Source organism: Bufo bufo, chromosome 5 (assembly GCF_905171765.1).
Source record: "Bufo bufo chromosome 5, aBufBuf1.1, whole genome shotgun sequence".
Taxonomy (NCBI): domain Eukaryota; kingdom Metazoa; phylum Chordata; class Amphibia; order Anura; family Bufonidae; genus Bufo; species Bufo bufo.
In genome coordinates, this window is record NC_053393.1 from 224,955,178 (window position 1) to 224,978,208 (window position 23,031).

Here is a 23,031-nt window from a genome sequence, read left to right on the forward strand (position 1 = left end):
CAGAAACTACAGACCAAAACTCGAAAGCCAATGATATTTCGTATAAGGATCCGGGATATTACGTATGGAACACACGGAACTGCGACGACCCAACCGTTTGATGACATGTACTGGCACCTTATGCATGGACGCCGCCGCTGCCGCGCCCATGCGGAAGGAATGTCCTGTGATCCAGCGAGGACCGACCCCTGGACCTGTCAACTAACCTGAAAGTACGTAAGAAAGGCCGCGGTGGTTAGCCGGGCATTGCCTAGTTCGAGTACGGGAGAACATGCCGCTTGGACTAAATACTACGCAGCCAAGCCTCCAAGGCCTGCACCGGACACCATCTGCTGTCCGTGGGAAAGTATCTGACCGCCACTGGTTGCCCCGGCCGTGACGTCTTGGACGAGGCCAAGGTGAGGACATAGATGGACCCGCGCCGGATGAGCTGACCTTTCCGCAGGCACCCAGCCAGCGTATTGGTGCCCATGAGCTCGCCTGACCTGAGGAATCCATGGAAAGCCAGGTACAAGGCTGTTTCTACCAGAGCGCTAACCTGCGGCCCGAACGGTTTGCCCCTGCAGTTTGCCTGTCACGGCCTGAACAAGCTACCGGTAAATGGCTGACGCCCATGTCGTTTCACAACAGACATCTTGCGCAAACCCTTCAACGCCGCTTTGATCGGGTGGGCGGAGAAGAGTGACGGTAGGTCCGGATGTAGCCTGCACCAATGGTGCTGAATACCTGCCATGTATAGTTAACAATGCTATAGGACAGGTTTAATTGAGAGTGGCAAAAACCCAGACAAAGCCCAATAGGTGAGTGATAGGTCCCCGGCCAGCGGCCGGGTAGGTGTTCTCATATCTCTGAAACAGGTGCCAAGCTGTCTTGTAAGCCCTCAGAGTATTACTGGCCAAGGAATTGGCCATCAGTCTCTTAGCTATGGTGAGATGGGAGACTAGTCCCAGCGCAGCTGGGCCTGGTGAGGAAATTTTTTTTTTTTAATCTCCATGCGTGAGAGACTCTAATGGCGGAGTCATATGTGTAAAACTAAAACGGAGAAGCCATGCGTGAGAGACTCTAATGGCGGAGTCATATGTGTAAACCTAAAACGGAGAAGCCATGCGTGAGAGACTCTAATGGCGGAGTCATATGTGTAAACCTAAAACGGAGAAGCCATGCGTGAGAGACTCTAATGGCGGAGTCATATGTGTAAAACTAAAACGGAGAAGCTCTGCGTGAGGGACTCTAATGGCGGAGTCATATGTGTAAAACTAAAACGGAGAAGCCATGCGTGAGAGACTCAGATGGCGGAGTCATATGTGTAACCTAAAACGGAGAAACCATACGTGAGAGGCTCTAATGGAGGAGTCATATGTGTAACCTAAAACGGAGAAGCCATGCGTGAGAGACTCTAATGGCGGAGTCATATGTGTAACCTAAAACGGAGAAGCCATGCGTGAGAGACTCTAATGGCGGAGTCATATGTGTAACCTAAAACGGGGAAGCCATGTGTGAGAGACTCAGATGGCGGAGACATATGTGTGAACCTAAACGGAGAAGCCATGCGTGAGAGACTCTAATGGCGGAGTCATATGTGTAACCTAAAACGGAGCAGCCATGCGTGAGACTCTAATGGCAGAGACATATGTGTGAACCTAAACGGAGAAGTCATGCATGAGAGACTCAGATGGCGGAGTCAAATGTGTAACCTAAAACGGAGAAGCCATGCGTGAGAGACTCTAATGGCGGAGTCATATGTGTAAACCTAAAACGGAGCAGCCATGCGTGAGAGACTCTAATGGCGGAGTCCTATGTGTAAACCTAAAACGGAGAAGCCATGCGTGAGAGACTCTAATGGCGGAGTCATATGTGTAACCTAAAACGGAGCAGCCATGCGTGAGACTCTAATGGCGGAGACATATGTGTGAACCTAAACGGAGAAGTCATGCATGAGAGACTCAGATGGCGGAGTCAAATGTGTAACCTAAAACGGAGAAGCCATGCGTGAGAGACTCTAATGGCGGAGTCATATGTGTAAACCTAAAACGGAGCAGCCATGCGTGAGAGACTAATGGCGGAGTCATATGTGTAAACCTAAAACGGAGCAGCCATGCGTGAGAGACTAATGGCGGAGTCATATGTGTAAACCTAAAACGGAGCAGCCATGCGTGAGAGACTAATGGTGGAGTCATATGTGTAAACCTAAAACGGAGAAGCCATGCGTGAGAGACTAATGGCGGAGTCATATGTGTAAAACTCACACGGAGAAGCCATGCGTGAGAGACTCTAATGGCAGATCTGTATGTGTAAAACTAACACGGAGAAGCCATGCGTGAGAGACTCAAAAATGTATATATTATTTTTTTTTTTTTTTATATATATATACACATACTTTTTTTTTTTTTTTCACTATCAACCACTTAAGCAGCTCCCGTATGGGCACAGCTCTGAGTACGAGCATGAAGAGCATGGTATAACGCAGATCACCTGCACGGACTAACTAACATCTTGTGCCTAAATAACCCCCTTGGAACCTAATGTACGGCCGGCAGCAGGAAGCCAGCCACCGCCTATGATCTGCTCCCCCTGACCGAGCCTAGTACTCCTTCCCCTGATCCCTGCCTACCTAACGGCACGGCGGCCCGTGCCAGACTTTATTGAAGATGAGGAGCCTTACCCCCCAGCCGCGTGGGGAGCTCACGCTGCTCCCTGGCAGAATGCACCAGTGCGGGAGGGCCAACCCACCGCCGGCTGGACACTCGTACCGCGTGGGGAGCAGCGCCACTCCCTGGCAATGTGCACCGGATCAGAGGGAGCCCTTCCTTTACCGTGGGCCCCGGCCCCCGCTGGTTTGAACCGTGTGCCGCGTGAGGAGCCGCACAGCTCCCTGGCATTGTGCGCCGGTGCGGGAGTGCCCCCCCTCACCTAGGGGCTGGTTATTGTGACTGGAACCCGCTGGGAGACTGAAGCCTAACTGGACCTACCTGTGACCGTGAAGGCTGACCTCCCAGGCCGTGGCTGACCCACGTGCGTAGTCGTGACGCAACTACCCGTAGATGCCCACCCAGTGCCTGTAGTTAACGGGAGTGCGACCGAGTCTGTGGATGTGACCGACTAGCCCCTATAGTCGTGAGGGGACCCTACATCGAGAGTAGCGGTAACGGACCATCGCCTGTAGACGTGGTAGTATTACCTCATGAGTCTGTTGACATGAGACTAATGCCTGCAGTCGTGGCCGGTCTTAATAATGAGTCTGCAGTCGTAACGGATTTGTGCCTGCAGTCGTGGCAGGGCTTTAGAGCGGGTCTGTAGTCGTGACAGACTGATGCCTGCAGTCGTGGCAGGACTTTATAACGAGTCTGTAGTCGTGACAGACTGATGCCTGCAGTCGTGGCAGGGCTTTATAACGGGTCTGTAGTGACAGACTGATGCCTGCAGTCGTGGCAGGACTTTATAACGAGTCTGTAGTCGTGACAGACTGATGCCTGCAGTCGTGGCAGGGCTTTATAACGGGTCTGTAGTCGTGACAGACTGTTGCCTGCAGTCGTGGCAGGGCTTTAGAGCGGGTCTGTAGTCGTGACAGACTGATGCCTGCAGTCGTGGCAGGGCTTTATAAGGAGTCTGTAGTCGTGACAGACCTGGCAAAGCAACATTCCTATCTATACCATTATTATAATTTTTTCTTTTTTTTTTTTTTTCTTTCCCCCCCCACCAAAGGCCACGACTGTAGGCGCCACCCTGTAAGAGATGCGCCAGAGGCCTGGACATAATAGACCACCATCCCCTGTCCCCCAAGCCTATGCAGGAGAAAAGAGGGGGTTGGCCCCCGCATGCACCACCCCTGACTCACCTGGCGGCCATGACAGCCACGAACCCCACAGTATCGTAAGTTAGCCCACCACCTGTGAACCTGAATAACCAAGGACAGACGTGTGAGTGAGCGCACGCCAGCTGGGCGACACTTCACTCATGCCACCGCTCCCTAGCTAACCACCGGATTATTGTGACTGCGCCCGAACCAACCCCCTGACTGACCGTATGGGCTTATGGGCGGCCCGGCTGCGTGCGCAAAGTGACTTGGCCAGCCCCCCTCCTTGAAGCCCTCTTTATATTTGATCCTTGAACATATTCCAAATTTATTTATTTTTTTTAAATATATATATATATATTTTATTTTTTTTTTACTCCTGCCTTAGTACCTAGCCACTGTGCCTGAGCAGAGGAGCCCTGCACCAAGACTGCAGTACCAGTATGGGCCTGTAGGTGTCGACCATCCCCCGCCCTCTCTCAAGCCAGGACCTGCTGGAGCGCAGCAAGCCAGTGATTCCCTTCTAGGTTAGAATTAACCATTGAAATCATAACTTGTTATACAGTGCACATGTCTGAGTATCTGCTTATCTCGTCTTGCCTGAGTTTGGCGCAGTAAAGAAGACGAGTTTATTCTGCAGCGGATTCCTAGACATGAATAAGCATGTCCACCTTCACAGCCTCGCTAATTGTAATTACCAGGAGAACGTGCATCAGGATCGGCTGCGAGGGATTTGCGCTCCGCCATGTGGAACATTGCATCCCGTGCCCACCGCTATCGACTATTTGTACAGGGAAAGCCGCGGCGTATTAATCGCCTATAGGTTTCGGCTTCCGTCCCCTGATCCTGCAGCTGGACCTCCGCTTACTGATTGCAGCTAATGAATAGACCCCTGTGTGAGCGGACGGCGTTTTCCTCTACGGCGGAACGTTCTGATACGGGAGTGAGTGATATATAACGCTGCGTCGTGGAGCCGACGGCCGGCGTGACCGATGCTCAGGGTATGCGAGCGGACGTCGTGACCCGTCGCTGCTGAGCCACAGGTGAGGGGTGCCTGCCTGGGGGACGCTGCATGTGGGAGCGGGGGTGCTTAGCGCAGGGCCTGGAGCGGATCGGGGTGCCTGTCTCGGGGTGCCGGAAGCGATCGGGAGTGCGGGCAGTCTCCAGCGCAGCTGGGGACCGGCGGCACGCTCGGCAGCCCCACATGTTATACATAGCGAGACGGGTGTGCAAGCCACCCTGCCTACCTAATCACCGTAGCGACGAGCTCGACGCAGCCGATCCCCCGATCCTCCAGTGACGCATGCCCTTCTCTGGCACCAACCCACAAGCCGATTCGAAATCGTTCGAACCGACAAGTGGGGGGAGGAGGGCCAGGTTTAAATAGTAAACGCCCCGCCTCCCCTCACACAAATACGGAACTCTTAATTGCCTACCACTTTTAGAGGCCAAAGGTGGGGTGGCTATCTGTCAAGTCTGGCAAATGCCCAATGAGTCAGTGTCAGTGTGGGCCGGCTACTCCTATGGCATTGCTATGCCAGAACTTCTGGGGCTTGAGCCCTGGATGTTTTGCCCAGGCCCCTGAAAGTAGTGGCCTCCACAAATGCAACTTTGTTTCTGTCCTTAGAATGGCAATACAGCTGAATAGTGCAGTGAGACATAGGATTAAGTGGTTCTGACCGTGTCATTCACTCTCATAGGCCACAGGTCCCTAGATCTGGAACCTATATAGCAGTGCTGGAAGCAGAAACACAGGCCACTACAAGCTGCCTGCTTCCAAGACTGCTTCACAAATTCAGGCATGGGATGCCCCAAAGGGAATAAAAACATGCACAATTTCTATCACTGCATGGCCCATGGGAGCACATTATATCTCTATTATTGCTACAATGACTCTTATTCTTTCCCTTTCTTTGGGCTCACTGCACGGTGGATGTGCATTATCATTATTGCTACAAGAACATTTAGACTGGCACATTCTTATTCATAGTCATAGGTGCGTATCCATAAAGCAAACATGGTTGATAAAAAAATAATTGCTGCACACACATCTAAGCAGTAAAGCTGAGAAATAGGGATCATTCTAAATTCAAGTGGTGTTATACGTACTATAAATGGATCAAGGGAAGCTCTTAGCGCACATTTTGATCAAACTTGTGTCGGGCCCATCTACCAAGCGTCAAGGTGGCTTCTGCAGACGGGTCCCTATCACTAATCTACCGCCTCTCTTGGACTTATCCAAGTCCACATTTTCAGGGCAGTGTAGGAACCATTAACATTTGTACTTTGCTCAGAAGCCCCAGGCAGATGGGCGTTTGCTCAGTCTAAAAGAGGCGCTACCCTCAATAAATACTACATGAAAATTTAGACTGGCACATTCTTATTCATAGTTATAGGTGCATATCCATAAAGCAAACATGGTTTGGCATATCCATAAAGCAAACGAATTTGAATATTGCCCATGCAATATTTAATAAGACCGGCGTTTTAGAAGCCGGCCTTAGCAAAGGCTCTGTGCTAGCGGAGGATCCGTCAAAATTATGAAGAGGCGCCGGCCTCTTTATGACTTTGGCGCATCCAGTGCCAGTTTAAATGTAAAACAGCTTCCGAGCAGTCTAACATTTAGACCATTTTCTTTACCTAAAACAGGCGTAGAAAATGGTGAATGAGACAGGCCTGCCGGCTTGTCCCCTTCCCCACCCATGCCACGCACACAATTTTAGACCTGACGTGAGAAGGGCGAAGTCGCAAATAGCAGCACAACTAACAGCAGCGTTGCCATCTGTGCTTGAAATACGCCTAATTTAGGCTTATTTCAGTATAGTAAATGACTCCCATAGTGTTGTACATTCCTGTATGTTTGGTAGTGTTTAATGTAATGTCCATCTAGCTCTGAGGCGGAGGAAAGTTTAGATCTGGGGAGGGTTTAGCACACAAACATATTTCACCACACATCAAGTGAGTCTGTCTGTTTTATGTTGCAAGGGCTGAATTTCAGTCCCAGTCCAACCCCGAAAGAATATGTTTGTTACTGCCCACTAGCATCTGTTTACCCATAGTCATAAATATTATTGCCACTTTGCTATTCTTATTGCTGTTTTGACGTTAATGAGTCTGAATGGGGTTGCATACAGTCATAGGAGACCTCAGAGTGTCATACATGAATTTTCAGGGCAATTGGGGCACTTTTAATTAGGGTTAAATTTATTTGGAACCAAATCAAATCTGACAATCGATTCATGCAAATCGGACTTGAAACGAATTTCAAGAAATTCGCTCATCTCTACTAACTTCAGAACATTTTCACCTATTGCTCAATGGTGGGGGGTAAAAATATTTATTAGATTGCGTCCAAAATATATTCACAATCCAAGTGGTTAACTGTTTCATCTATCATTTGTGTTACTTTTCTATCACCTTTAGAGCCCAGAATAATCAGGCCAGGAACAGCAATTTGTATCCTTGGAATGGGATAGAAACAATTCAAGATAATTATTTTCCCCTCCTTTTTATAAATTCATGACATTTCTCCTCATGGAAAATTTGATTACAATAAGCTGCGCTATACAGGAAATGCAGCTAAAATGACTAGAACACATATCAACCAATGTTGGATTTCCATAATATGTTTCCCAGGAGTTTCTGAGGTTCTCAGCAAAATTATTCTTATGGAACAGGTTTGTACAATTTAAAATCTGTTCAGTGTTTTGAAACAACGTCAAGATGATTATATAATTGATGTACAAGAGTCCATGAAAATATCCTAGCCCTAATGTTTCAGGTGCGATTGAACAATAAACTGTATAATAAAATCCATTTCATTACACTACCACAAATCATTCAGAACTACAATGTCCAAGAATACAACAACTCATTTCTTTGTATTGTAGCATATGTTGCAGTTCAAATCCAAAATGAAATAAAATGTGTCTTTGTGTCTGGCAATGGGCAAAATGGTTTGATAAAGCCCCCATTCACAAAAGTGACATCATTATCTGATGTATCATCATTATAGAAGTGACACTATTGTGCATGGAAGGACAACGAGCGTGATGAGCAATTTATAAGACCATCAGAAGGGATGGATCATTGCATGAAAAGCAAGGTAAGTATATTGCAGAGTTTATAGATTTATTTTTTTTAGGTTAACGTGATCAATTTTTTAACCTCTTTAGAGAGGTTGCACATGAAGACAACCTCTGTCCATATGATCTGTTAGGGCATAAGGATATTACAAAGGGTAGCCCACCTCTTGGAACCTACTTCTATAAGCCAGAATATAAAATCATTGAATGTAGCTCCCAGTATGATGGACTTGAGACAACCTTGTATTAAATGAATAGCCATACATCTGAATAGCCTCTACATAATACATTTCCCCTAACTAGCTGGATGCAACTTCGACCCACAAAATTTGCAGTCTTCCATGGGTGCTTGGAGTGGGACACGTGGTGATCAGCTGATCACTATGATGGCAGCATACTAAAAAGGGCTATCTTTGACAATTATAATATACTGTAGTGTACATTCACAATTCTGCACTGTTAAGGTAGGTGCGTTATAGTACAGTACTTCTGTCCTTTTATGTGTCAGGGTGTTTTTTTTTTATCTCTAAGGAATCAGGGATCGTGAGTGAAAGCAAACTCTGCACTCCTTATAATTTTACACCTGCTGACATAAAGTGATGTGCAAAAGTTTTAGGCAGATATGGAAAAAAGCTGCAAAGTAACAATTGATGTGTTACTAGTTTATTTGTAACAATTAAAATACAAAGTGAATGAATAAAAGATAAGTCTAAATTAAATCAATATATGGTGTGACCACCCTTTGCCTTCAAAACAGTATTTCTCAGCATTGGAGACACTATTATTCCTGACCAAATCCCCAACTCCATTTGGTGAAATGCAGCCCAAAACTTGCAAGAAACCTTACCATGCTTCACTGTTGCCTGCAGACACTCATTATTGTACTGTTCTCCAGCCCTTCAGCGAACAAACTGCCTTCTGCTACAGCCACATATTTCAAATTTGGAGTCTTCAGTCCACAGCACCTGCTGCCATTTTCCTGAATCACATTTTCAGTTTTTGCACATAGTTCAGCTACTTGGCCTTGTTCACACATCAAATGTATGACTTCTAGCTACAATTCTTCCATGAAGACCATTTCTGGCCAGACTTTTGGTCCATTTGGTTTCTGCCATTTCTGAGCTGATGGAATTGTTGGATAACTTCTTATTTAAAAGTGAATGAAACAGGATTTTTTCTTATCTGCTGCACTGTTTTCTTAGTCTACCACTGCTTCTATGGTCCTCAACATAGGCAGGATAATTCATGTCCTCAACACTGAGAAATATAAGAAGATACTTACTCATCATGCAATAACATCAGGGACGTGTCATATTGGCCCCAAATTAATCCTGCAGCAGAACAACCCCAAATATACAGTGAATGGCACTAAGAACTAACCTGTCATGCCCTGCTCAGGTCATGTGCGGAGGTCTGCTAGGTTAGCAGCACATGTGTAGACTTTTGTTATTGTTTTGGAGTGGAGCTGTATCCGCCTCCCTTCAGGTGCACTGGGTGGGGTCATTGGTAAGAGTTTAAATTGCACCCATTCCCAGTGTCCTGGGCGGGTTATGGCTTCTGTCTGGCTCAGAGGAAGGAAGGAAGGAAGGAAGGAAGGAAGGAAGGAAGGAAGGAAGGAAGGAAGGAAGGAAGGAAGGAAGGAAGGAAGGAAGGAAGGAAGGAAGGAAGGAAGGAAGGAAGGAAGGAAGGACTGACTGACTGACTGGCTGGCTGGCTGGCTGTTCCTGCTCAGCAATAGATAAGTTGGTTTTGTTTTATTGTGGTTGTCTGTCTAGGCTGTTAGAGAGACGCCTGCCCCCTCCAGGTCTGAGGGAGCAGGCTGCCTCTTTCCCCCTTTCCCCATCTTAGGGATTCTAGTGAATCTTCAGCCCAGGCAAGAGGACACATTCATTCCCCCCTTCAGGGTCTGAATGTGGGCATAGTAGTCTAGTGAGAGCTGGTAGGGATTTGTCAGGAGGTGACCCCTTTCCCCAGCTTCTTGCCTAGACACTTGTTCGTTATATCCTGTGTATCTTGTATCCTGTCTGCCGTGACATAACCTCAGCATAAAGAAGAACAAAGAGTCCTAGAAGTGTTATGGACCCAAAAGGGCCTTGATTTCAACATCTTCGAGTCTGTCTCATATTACATGAAGAGACAGAAGGATTTGAGAGAACCTAAATCCTCAGAAGATCTGCAGTTAGTTTCCTCAAAATCTGTGTGCAAGTATACCTAGAACCGAACAGTTTTGAAGGCAAAGGGTGTTCACACCAGATAATGATTTGATTTAGATTTCTCTTTTGTTCTTTAACTTTGCAGTTTGTTAATTGATAAAAATAAACTATTGAATGAGGTTGTCTAGGTATTTAATATTGGTGACCTATCTTTAAGATAAGTCATCTTAAAGCAGAAGCAGCCGAGCTACAATTGACTCTGATAACACAGGCCATTGAAAAAGTCAATGAACCTTTTATTGTCTATGTTTACTTAATGCAATAACCATCAAGTTTAGCTCGGCTACATCTGAAATTTGCGGGGGTCTGACTCCTGGCATCCCCACTGTTCAGCTGTTTGAAGAGGCCGCAAAGCTTTTGAGCACCACAACCTCTTCAAACAGCTGATCAGCAGGGGTGCCAGGTGTTAGACCCTCACCAATCAAGTATTGATGACATCCTGAGGAAAGCTCATCAATAGTAAACACTCTGAAAACACCTTTGTTTAGGAAAGCATTCTTACTTTGCAGCATTTTTACACACCTGCCTTAAATTTCCGCACTGTACCGCGTGAGCACAGAAGGTCAGATCAGCAGCTGACCCTTTTGTCTAATCTTTTAGAAGTACCTCCTGATGAAGCCTACGTGGCGAAACACGTGTTGAGGTCGAAGCAGTGGGGGAACTGTGTCACCATTTTTCAGCAGCAACATGGGTAGGTAACATGGTATCTGTATTAGGGTGGGACTAGTGACTTACAGTTATTGTTATATGCCATCTTTATGAGTAGTATTGCACCGTCCAATTATACCCTACAGCATCCATTGCTTGAACGCTGTGAATAAGAGCTAGGTAGTTGTTCAACACTAGGGGACAGCAATTGCACCCGCAACTACTCCAATGTTCACAGCTTCTGTTTATTGTCTGTTACCTGCTGTATATGGTCACATTATCCCCCATTGTGATTCTCCACATTGCAGAGCCCTTTTGTGGCCCAGTCTCCATGTTCTGTCCCTTTTGAGTCTCACCTGTAATGTTCATGTGATTTATAACAAATAAAATGAGATTTTTTTACCTTGTTAAATCCTTGCTCTTTTTTTGTACAAGTTGCAGTAAGTTGGTGAGTGAGGTTCGGTTTTTGGGTTATTGTAGGCTCTAATCTTTTAGAAGGTCAGATCATCTAAACAATTAGGGTCTAGGGTCCGCTGCTGATCTGACCTAAAACATTAGGGGTGAGGGTCTGCTTCTGATCTGACCTTCCAAAACATTAGGGGTGAGGGTCTGCTGCTGAGCTGACCTTCTAAAACATTATGGGCGAGGGGATGCTGCTGATCTTACCTTCTAAAAAATTACAGGCGAGGGCCTGCTTGTGTTCTGAGCAACTAAAAAATCAAGGGTAATAGTCTGCTGCTGTGCTGACCATCTAAAAAATAAGGAGTGAGGGCCTGTTGCTGATCTGACCGTCTAAAAAATTAGGTGTGAGGGTCTGCTGCTGAGCTGACCATCAAAAAAATTAGGGGTAAGGGTCTGATGCTGATCTGACCTTTTAAAACATTAGGGGTGAGGGTCTGCTGCTGAGTAGAGATGTCGTGAACTTAAAATTTTCCGTTCGCGAGTGGCGAACGTGAATTTTCGCAAATGTTCGCCAACGGGCGAACTGGGCGAACCGCCATTGACTTCAATGTGCAGGCGAATTTTAAAACCCACAGGGACTCTTTCTGGCCACAATAGTGATGGAAAAGTTGTTTCAAGGGGACTAACACCTGGACTATGGCATGCCGGAGGGGGATCCATGGCAAAACTCACATGGAAAATTACGTAGTTGACGCAGAGTCGGGTTTTAATCCATAAAGCGCGTAAATCACCTAACATTTCTAAATTGATTGGAATAACGTGCTTTAAAACATCAGGTATGATGTTGTATCGATCAGGTAGTGTAACGGTTACGCCCGCTTCACAGTGACAGCCCAAACTCCCTGTTTAACGCACCGCAAACAACCGCAAACAGTCCATTTGCACAACCGCAAACTCCCCATTTGCACAAGGCTGGATACCAAGCTAGCCATGTCCCGTTCCTTGTCCTCACTGATGTCATTGAAGGTCTCTTCCTCCACCCAGCCACGTACAACACCAAGGGTCCCCGAAAGGTGACAACAAGCCCCCTGGGACGCCTGCTGTATTTGGTCTTCCACCTCCTCAAAGCCACCTTCCTCCTCTGACTCCTCTTCTTCAGACTCCTCTCTCTGCGTTGCCTCTCTCTGCGTTATTATAAGGTATGTTAAGTAGTACTATTCCTATCAGTTTAATCCCTGTTACATGCCCTATCAGGGGACGTGTATGGAATAGATTTTAGGAACCGGGAGATGGAAAAAGATGCTTGGTTGGTCCTCTTACTTCCAATTTGGGGCACGGCGCGTGCGCAGTGCAATGTGCTGTGCCACCAGATATGAGTGGTGTGTTAAGTAGTACTATTCCTATCAGTTTATATGGAATCGATTTTGGGAACCGGGAGATGGAAAAAGATGCTTGGTCGGTCCTCTTAATTCCAATTTGGTGCACTGCGCGTGCGCTGTGTAATGTACTGTGCAATCCCAATATGTGTGGTGTGTTAAGTAGTACTATTCCTACCAGTTTAATCCCTGTTACGTTCACTAGTATTATTATTATTATTATTATTATTATTATTATAAGATGTGTTAAGTAGTACTATTCCTATCAGTTTAATCCCTGTTACGTCCCCTATCAGGGGACGTGTATATGGAATCGATTTTAGGAAATGAAAGATGGAAAAAGATGCTTGGTCGGTCCTCCTACTTCAAATTTGTGGCACTGCGCGTGCAATCTAAGTTGTTTCAAGGGGACTAACACCTGGACTGTGGCATGCCGGAGGGGGATCAATGGCAAAACTCCCATGGAAAATTACGTAGTTGACGCAGAGTCGGGTTTTAATCCATAAAGGGCGTAAATCACCTAACATTCCTAAATTGATTGGAATAACGTGCTTTAAAACATCAGGTATGATGTTGTATCGATCAGGTAGTGTAACGGTTACGCCTGCTTCACAGTGACAGACCAAACTCCCTGTTTAACGCACCGCAAACAACCGCAAACAGTCCATTTGCACTACCGCAAACTCTCCATTTGCACAAGGCTGGATACCAAGCTAGCCATGTCCCGTTCCTTGTCCTCACTGATGTCATTGAAGGTCTCTTCCTCCACCCAGCCACGTACAACACCAATGGTCCCCGAAAGGTGACAACAAGCCCCCTGGGACGCCTGCTGTGTTTGGTCTTCCACCTCCTCAAAGCCACCTTCCTCCTCTGACTCCTCTTCTTCAGACTCCTCTCTCTGCGTTATTATAAGGTGTGTTAAGTAGAACTATTCCTATCAGTTTAATCCCTGTTACGTCCCCTATCAGAGGACGTGTATATGGAATCGATTTTAGGAACCGGGAGATGGAAAAAGATGCTTGGTCGGTCCTCTTAATTCCAATTTGGGGCACTGCGCGTGCGCTGTGTAATGTACTGTGCAATCCCAATATGTGTGGTGTGTTAAGTAGTACTATTTCTATCAGTTTAATCCCTGTTACGTTCACTAGTATTATTATTATTATTATAAGGTGTGTTAAGTAGTACTATTCCTATCAGTTTAATCCCTGTTACGTCCCCTATCAGGGGACGTGTATATGGAATCGATTTTAGGAACCGGAGATGGAAAAAGATGCTTTGTCGGTCCTCCTACTTTAAATTTGGGGCACTGCGCGTGCAATCTAATGTGCCACCAGATATGAGTGGTGTGTTAAGTAGTACTATTCTTATCAGTTTAATCCCTGTTACGTCCCCTATCAGGGAATGTGTATATGGAATCGATTTTAGGAACCGGGAGATGGAAAAAGATGCTTAGTCGGTTTTCCTACTTCAAATTTGGGGTACTGCGCGAGCAATCTAATGTGCCACGAGATATGAGTGGTGTGTTAAGTAGTACTATTCCTATCAGTTTAATCCCTGTTACGTCCCCTAGCAGGGGACGTGTATATGTAATCGATTTTGGGAACCGGGAGATGGAAAAAGATTCTTGGTCGGTCCTCCTACTTCAAATTTAGGGCACTGCGCGTGCAATCTAATGTGACACCAGATATGAGTGGTGTGTTAGGTAGTACTATTCCTATCAGTTTAATCCCTGTTACGTCCCCTATCAGGGGACGTGTATATGGAATAGATTTTAGACAACTGCAAAGAGTTGTCAATAGTTGACACACTCATGACATACATTTTATACCTCTATGTGTCAATCTTGGTGTAGTTATGACAGTGCTCGTGCGCACGTTTGGAAGATTGCAGGCGATGGGGGGTTTTCAAAGCCTATGGTCGTGCTGAGGTAGTTCAGTGACAGTTAAGTGACCCATAAAACAATGATTCTCCAGTGTGGGCCCATTGTTGGCCTAGTAGGCTTTAATGATCACCTTAGATGATCACAAAGAAAATTAATGTTTTTTCTATGCAAAATTATCCAGCCGATCGCTTTTGATCTGTTCACAATGAAGCAACGACCTTATCATCTGGGGTGTGCCAAAATTGCCATTGCCAACACACTCATAGAGTTGGTCGCTTCATTGTGATACGCAAGCCCCTTCACCACAATAAGGTAACGATCACGAAGGGGAATTGACACATGCATGTGCCTTTTTTTTTGTTTGGTTTTTGAAGCCACAATGCAGCACCAGAGGCCAGAAAAATTGCTGTTTGTTTCCCAGGCAGAAAGTGCCCTAAAACATTGCGGCTTGAACCCTAGTTGGTAGCGGATAAGTCACGCAAGTCATCCGGCATTCAGAGATAAAATACAGCAGCGTGTGGACCATTTTTAGCCCAAGGCAGCTCATCTCATCAGGCCTTTTTTAGTCGAATGTATCGCCCACTGTCAGTCCCTTCGGGATCCATCCCTCATTCATCTTAATAAAGGTGAGGTAATCTAGACTTTTTTGACCTAGTCGACTTCTCTTCTCAGTGACAATACCTCCTGCTGCACTGAAGGTCCTTTCTGACAGAACACTTGATGCGGGGCAGGCCAGAAGTTCTATCGCAAATTGGGATAGCTCAGGCCACAGGTCAAGCCTGCACACCCAGTAGTCAAGGGGTTCATCGCTCCTCAGAGTGTCGATATCTGCAGTTAAGGCGAGGTAGTCTGCTACCTGTCGGTCGAGTCGTTCTCTGAGGGTGGACCCAGAAGGGCTGTGGCGATGCGTAGGACTTAAAAAGCTCTGCATGTCCTCCATCAACATCACGTCTGTAAAGCGTCCTGTCCTTGCCGGCGTGGTTGTGGTAGGAGGATTACTTTCACCTCTTCCCCTGTTAGATTCCCGTTGTGCTGTGACATCACCCTTATATGCTTTGTAAAGCATACTTTTTAATTTATTTTGGAACTGCTGCATCCTTTCCGACTTGCGGTAATTCGGTAACATTTCAGGCACTTTCTGCTTATACCTGGGGTCTAGTAGCGTGGCCACCCAGTACAGGTCGTTCTCCTTCAGCCTTTTTATACGAGGGTCCCTCAACAGGCACGACAGCATGAAAGACCCCATTTGCACAAGGTTGGATGCCGAGCTACTCATGTCCCGTTCCTCGTCCTCAGTGATCTCACTAAAAGTCTGTTCTTCCCCCCAGCCACGTACAACACCACGGGTACCAGATAGGTGACAATGAGCACCCTGGGATGCCTGTTGTGGTTGGTCTTCCTCCTCCTCCTCAAAGCCACATTCCTCCTCTGACTCCTCTTCCTCACAATCCTCCTCCAGCGTTGCCGCAGGTCCAGCAAGCGATGCTAATAAGGCTGTTTCTGATGGTGACCACAACTCTTCCTCTTCACGCTCTTCTACGGCCTGATCCAGCACTCTTCGCAGGGCACGCTCCAGGAAGAAAACAAATGGGATGATGTCGCTGATGGTGCCTTCGGTGCGACTGACTAGGTTTGTCACCTCCTCAAAAGGTCGCATGAGCCTACAGGCATTGCGCATGAGCGTCCAGTAACGTGGCAAAAAAATTCCCAGCTCTGCAGAGGCTGTCCTAGCACCCCGGTCATACAAATACTCGTTGACGGCTTTTTCTTGTTGGAGCAGGCGGTCAAACATTAGGAGTGTTGAATTCCAACGTGTCGGGCTGTCGCAAATCAAGCGCCTCACTGGCATGTTGTTTCGCCGCTGGATATCTGAAAAGTGCGCCATGGCCGTGTAGGAACGCCTGAAATGGCCACACACAGTCCTGGCCTGCTTGAGGACATACTGTAAGCCTGGGTACTTATGCACAAAGCGTTGTACAATTAGATTGCACACATGTGCCATGCACGGCACATGTGTCAACTTGCCCAAATTCAATGCCGCCAACAAATTGCTTCCGTTGTCACACACCACTTTGCCGATCTCCAGTTGGTGCGGAGTCAGCCACTGATCCACCTGTGCGTTTAGGGCGGACAGGAGTGCTGGTCCGGTGTGACTCTCTTCTTTCAGGCAAGTCAACCCCAAAACAGCGTGACACTGTCGTATCCGGGATGTGGAATAGCCCCTGGGGAGCTGGGGGGTGCCGTTGATGTGGAGCAAGACGCAGCAGCAGAAGAGGACTCAGCCGAGGAGGTTATGGAAGAGGATGGAGTATGAGGAGTAGAGGAGGTGGCAGCAGGCCTGCCTGCAAGTCGTGGCGGTGTCACCAACTCCTCTGCAGAGCCATGCATTCCATGTTTGGCAGCCGTCAGCAGGTTTACCCAATGCGCAGTGTAGGTGGTATACCTGCCCTGACCGTGCTTTGCACACCAGGTATCAGTGGTCAGATGGACCCTTGCCACAACACTTTGTGCCAGACATGCCATTACTTCCTTTTGCACAATCGAGTACAGGTTGGGGATTGCCGTTTGTGCAAAGACATTTCGGCCAGGTACCTTCCACTGCGGTGTCCCAATAGCTACAAATTTTTTGAACGCCTCAGACTCCACCAGCTTGTATGGTAAAAGCTGGCGGGCTAAGAGTTCAGACAAACCAGCTGTCAGGCGCCGGGCAAGGGGGTGACTTTGTGACATTGGCTTCTTACGCTCAAACATGTCCTTGACAGACACCTGACTGTGGGCAGATGAGCAGGGACTGCTCAAGGTAAGAAACAGAGTGGCGGATGGTTGAGAGGGGGCAAGGAGGACAGCAGTGGTTGACGTGGCTGAAGATGCTGGACCAGGAGGAGGATGGCGGCTTTGAGTTTGTGTGCTGCTTGTACTCATGTGTTGATCCCATAGGCGTTTGTGATGTGCGATCATGTGCCTTCGCAAAGCAGTTGTACCTAGGTGGGTGTTGGACTTCCCACGACTCAGTTTCTTTTGGCACAGGTTGCGAATGGCATCGCTGTTGTCAGAGGCAGACACACAAAAAAAATTCCACACTGCTGAGCTCTGCAATGACGGCATTCTGGTGGTGGCAACAGCATGCGTTGATTGGCGTGCTGTCTGGCTGACCCCGGGTGCCGATGCATGCTGTCTGACTGTGCCACTAGCTCTTTGCGACGACCTCCCCCTGCTTCTAACTCGTCTCCTCCTTCTCTCTGTCTCCCCTTCTGAACTTTCCCCCTCTTCTTCTTCTCTTCAAGCAGGAACCCACGTGGCATCCACGGGCACATCGTCATCATCAACCATTTCACTTGTATCTGACACCTCAGCAAAGGAAGCAGCAGCGGGTACAACATCATCATCATCATCACACTGTACGTCCATATGTGTAATTCTGCCTGACTGAGACATATCCCTGTTATCTACATCCTCTGGCAATAATGGTTGCGCATCACTCATTTCTTCCAACTGATGTGTAAATAACTTCTCTGACAGATCAAGTGAAGCGGCTGTGGTGCTAGTGTTGGTGGTGGCGGCAGGCAGGCGAGTGGTCATTTGAGAGGTGCCCGAAGCTGAGCTGGAGGAGGATGGTGCGTCAAGGTTCCGAGCGGAAGCTGTAGAAGATTGGGTGTCCTGTGTTAGCCAGTCAACTATGTCCTCAGAACTTTTCGAGTTCAGGGTACGTGGCCTCTGAATAGAGTTGAGCGAACACCTGGATGTTCGGGTTCGAGAAGTTCGGCCGAACTTCCCGGAAATGTTCGGGTTCGGGATCCGAACCCGACCCGAACTTCGTCCCGAACCCGAACCCCATTGAAGTCAATGGGGACCCGAACTTTTCGGCACTAAAAAGGCTGTAAAACAGCCCAGGAAAGGGCTAGAGGGCTGCAAAAGGCAGCAAAATGTAGTTAAATCCCCTGCAAACAAATGTGGATAGGGAAATGAATAAAAATACAAATAAAATAAATAAAAATTAACCAATATCAATTGGAGAGAGGTCCCATAACAGAGATTCAGGCTTCATGTCAGCAGAGAATCAGTCTTCACGTCAACCAAAACTGGAACAGTCCATTGTCATATATTTAGGCCCCGGCACCCAGACAGAGGAGAGAGGTCCCATAACAGAGATTCAGGCTTCATGTCAGCAGAGAATCAGTCTTCATGTCATAGCAGAGAATCAGGCTTCACGTCAGCCAAAACTGGAACAGTCCATTGTCAGATATTTAGGCCCCGGCACCCAGAAATAGGAGAGAGGTCCCATAGCAGAGAATCTGTCTTCATGTCATAGCAGAGAATCAGGCTTCATGTCACCCACCACTAGAACAGGCCACTGTCAGATATTTTTAGGCCCCGGCACCCAGACAGAGGAGAGGTTCATTCAACTTTGGGTTGCCCCGCAATATAATGGTAAAATGAAAATAAAAATAGGATTGAATGAGGAAGTGCCCTGGAGTACAATAATATATGGTTAAGTGGAGGTAGTTAATGTCTAATTTGCACAAGGGATGGACAGGTCCTGTGGGATCCATGCCTGGTTCATTTTTATGAACGTCAGCTTGTCCACATTGGCTGTAGACAGGCGGCTGCGTTTGTCTGTAATGACGCCCCCTGCCGTGCTGAATACACGTTCAGACAAAACGCTGGCCGCCGGGCAGGCCAGCACCTCCAAGGCATAAAAGGCTAGCTCTGGCCACGTGGACAATTTGGAGACCCAGAAGTTGAATGGGGCCGGACCATCAGTCAGTACGTGGAGGGGTGTGCACAGGTACTGTTCCACCATGTTAGTGAAATGTTGCCTCCTGCTAACACGTTCCGTATCAGGTGGTGGTGCAGTTAGCTGTGGCGTGGTGACAAAACTTTTCCACATCTCTGCCATGCTAACCCTGCCCTCAGAGGAGCTGGCCGTGACACAGCTGCGTTGGCGACCTCTTGCTCCTCCTCTGCCTTCGCCTTGGGCTTCCACTTGTTCCCCTGTGACATTTGGGAATGCTCTCAGTAGCGCGTCTACCAACGTGCGCTTGTACTCGCTCATCTTCCTATCACGCTCCAGTGCAGGAAGTAAGGTGGGCACATTGTCTTTGTACCGGGGATCTAGCAGGGTGGCAACCCAGTAGACCGCACACGTTAAAATGTGGGCAACTCTGCTGTCGTTGCGCAGGCACTGCAGCATGTAGTCGCTCATGTGTGCCAGGCTGCCCAGAGGTAAGGACAAGCTGTCCTCTGTGGGAGGTGTATCGTCATCGTCCTGCATTTCCCCCCAGCCACGCACCAGTGATGGGCCCCGAGCTGCGTTGGGTGCCACCCCGCTGTGAACATGCTTCATCCTCATCCTCCTCGTCCTCCAGTAGTGGGCCCTGTCTGGCCACATTTGTACCTGGCCTCTGCTGTTGCAAAAAACCTCCCTCTGAGTCACTTCTAAGAGTCTTGCCTGAAAGTGCTAAAAATGACCCCTCTTCCTCCTCCTCCTGGGCCACCTCCTCTTCCATCATCGCCCTAAGTGTTTTCTCAAGGAGACATAGAAGTGGTATTGTAAAGCTGATAACGGCGTCATCGCCACTGGCCATGTTGGTGGAGTACTCAAAACAGTGTGAATGTGAACGCCGGAAGCGCGCACAGACGGCCCGCACTTTATGCAGCAGCTCTGACATGTCGGGGTAGTTGTGAATGAACTTCTGCACCACCAAATTCAGCACATGCGCCAGGCAAGGGATGTGCGTCAAACCGGCTAGTCCCAGAGCTGCAACGAGATTTTGCCCATTATCGCACACCACCAGGCCGGGCTTGGGGCTCACCGGCAGCAACCACTCGTCGGTCTGTTGTTCTATACCCCGCCACAACTCCTGTGCGGTGTGGGGCCTGTCCCCCAAACATATGAGTTTCAGAATAGCCTGCTGACGTTTACCCCGGGCTGTGCTGAAGATGGTGGTGAAGGTGTGTGGCTAACTGGATGAGCAGGTGGAAGAAGAGGAGGAGGAAGCCGAGTAGGAGGAGGAGGCAACAGGAGGCAAAGAATGTTGCCCTGCGATCCTTGGCTGCCGAAGGACGTACGCCAAACAGCTCTTCGCCTAAGGGCCCAGCCGCCACTACATTTACCCAGTGTGCAGTTAGGGAGATATAGCGTCCCTGGCCGTGCTTACTGGTCCACGTATCTGTGGTTAGGTGGACCTTGCCACAGATGGCGTTGCGCAGTGCACACTTGATTTTATCGGATACTTGGTTGTGCAGTGAAGGCACGGCTCTCTTGGAGAAGTAGTGGCGGCTGGGAACAACATACTGTGGGACAGCAAGCAACATGAGTTGTTTGAAGCTGTCTGTGTCCACCAGCCTGAATAACAGCATTTCATAGGCCAGTAGTTTAGAAATGCTGACATTCAGGGCCAGGGATCGAGGGTGGCTAGGTGGGAATTTACGCTTTCTCTCAAATGTTTGTGAGATGGAGAGCTGAACGCTGCCGTGTGACATGGTTGAGATGCTTGGTGACGGAGGTGGTGGTGTTGGTGGTACATCCTCTGTTTGCTGGGCGGCAGGTGCCAACGTTCCTCCAGAGGCGGAGGAAGAGGCCGAGGCGGCGGCAGCAGCAGAAGACGTAGCAGGGGGAGCCTGAGTGAGTTCCTTGTTTTTAAGGTGTTTACTCCACTGCAGTTCATGCTTTGCATGCAGGTGCCTGGTCATGCAGGTTGTGCTAAGGTTCAGAACGTTAATGCCTCGCTTCAGGCTCTGATGGCTCAGCGTGCAAACCACTCGGGTCTTGTCGTCAGCACATTGTTTGAAGAACTGCCACGCCAGGGAACTCCTTGAAGCTGCCTTTGGGGTGCTGGGTCCCAGATGGCGGTGGCCAGTTTGCAGACGGACTCTCTTGGCGGCGGGTGTTCTGCTTTTGCCCACTGCTCCCTCTTTTGCTACGCTGTTGGCTCGGTCTCACCACTGCCTCTTCCTCCGAATTCTAAAAGTCAGTGGCACGACCTTCATTCCATGTGGGGTCTAGGACCTCATCGTCCCCTGCATCGTCTTCCACCCAGTCTTGATCCCTGACCTCCTGTTCAGTCTGCACACTGCAGAAAGACGCAGGAGTTGGCACCTATGTTTCGTCATCATCAGAGACGTGCTGAGGTGGTATTCCCATGTCCTCATCATCAGGAAACATAAGTGGTTGTGCGTTAGTGCATTCTATCTCTTCCACCCCTGGGGAAGGGCTAGGTGGATGCCCTTAGGAAACCCTGGCAGCAGAGTCTTCAAACAGCATAAGAGACTGCTGCATAACTTGAGGCTCAGACAGTTTCCCTGATATGCATGGGGGTGATGTGACAGACTGATGGGCTTGGTTTTCAGGCGCCATCTGTGCGCTTTCTGCAGAAGACTGGGTGGGAGATAATGTGAACGTGCTGGATCCACTGTCATCCACCCAATTGACTAATGCCTGTACCTGCTTAGGCCTTACCATCCTTAGAACGGCATTGGGCCCCACCAAATATCACTGTAAATTATAGTGGCTACTGGGACCTGAGGTAGTTGGTTCACTTGGACGTGTGGCTGTGGCAGAACGGCCACGTCCTCTCCCAGCACCAGAGGGTCCACTAATACCACCACGACCATGTCCACGTCCGCGTCCCTTACTAGATGTTTTCCTCATTGTTACCGTTCACCACAATAAGAAAATAATTATTTGGCCCAATGTATTGAATTCAAATTCAGGCCTTTTTTTACAGGCACCTAACACTATCTGGCTATCTATTTAGGTACCGTATTACACTAATACAGGCACAGCAGTATCGACAGATTTAGCTGAATATAAATTGTAGGCCTAGTATTTAGGCCCTGGATGACAGGTATCCCTTTTACGGACAGAATTAGACTTGGAAATGCACGGTAGCGTGTGAAGTTATTGAGAATGACCCTATCCGCACCTTCAATCTAATATACCCTTTTATGGATAGATTTAAAGTTGGCCTGATAAAGCAGAAACCACTGGTTTAGGGAATTGCTAAGTTGGGAATTGTATTTCAACCAAGAACAAAAACTGTGCTTTGGCGGACACTAAATGAATTGACCAGCCTCAGCAATAAACACAGATTTAGCTGAATATAAATTTTAGGCCTATTATTTAGGCGCTGGGTGACAGGTTAACGTTTACGGACAGAATTAGACTTGGAAATGCACGGTAGCGTGTGAAGTTATTGAGGATGACACTATCCGCACCTTAAATCTAATATACCCTTTTATGGATCGATTTAAACTTGGCCTGATACAGCAGAAAAAAATTATTTAGGGAATTGCTAAGTTGGGAATTGTATTCAACCCAGAACAAAAACTGTGCTTCGGCAGACAACAGACAGTATTACAATTGGCTAGCCACAGCTGAAACACCAGATTTAGGGTACTGCTATTTTGGCAATTGTATTTTACCCCTCAATAAAATAGCAAGCACAGCCAAGCCCCTAATGTAGGATATAGCAAAAAAATAACCACACTATTAATGGTTAAATGGACTTGGTGGCAGCTTGTGCTGGCGCACCACAAGACACAAAATGGCCGCCGATCACCCAAGAAAAAAGTGACCTAAAAACTCTCTGGGCAGCCTAAAAACAGTGAGCAATTAAATAGCAGCAGTTCA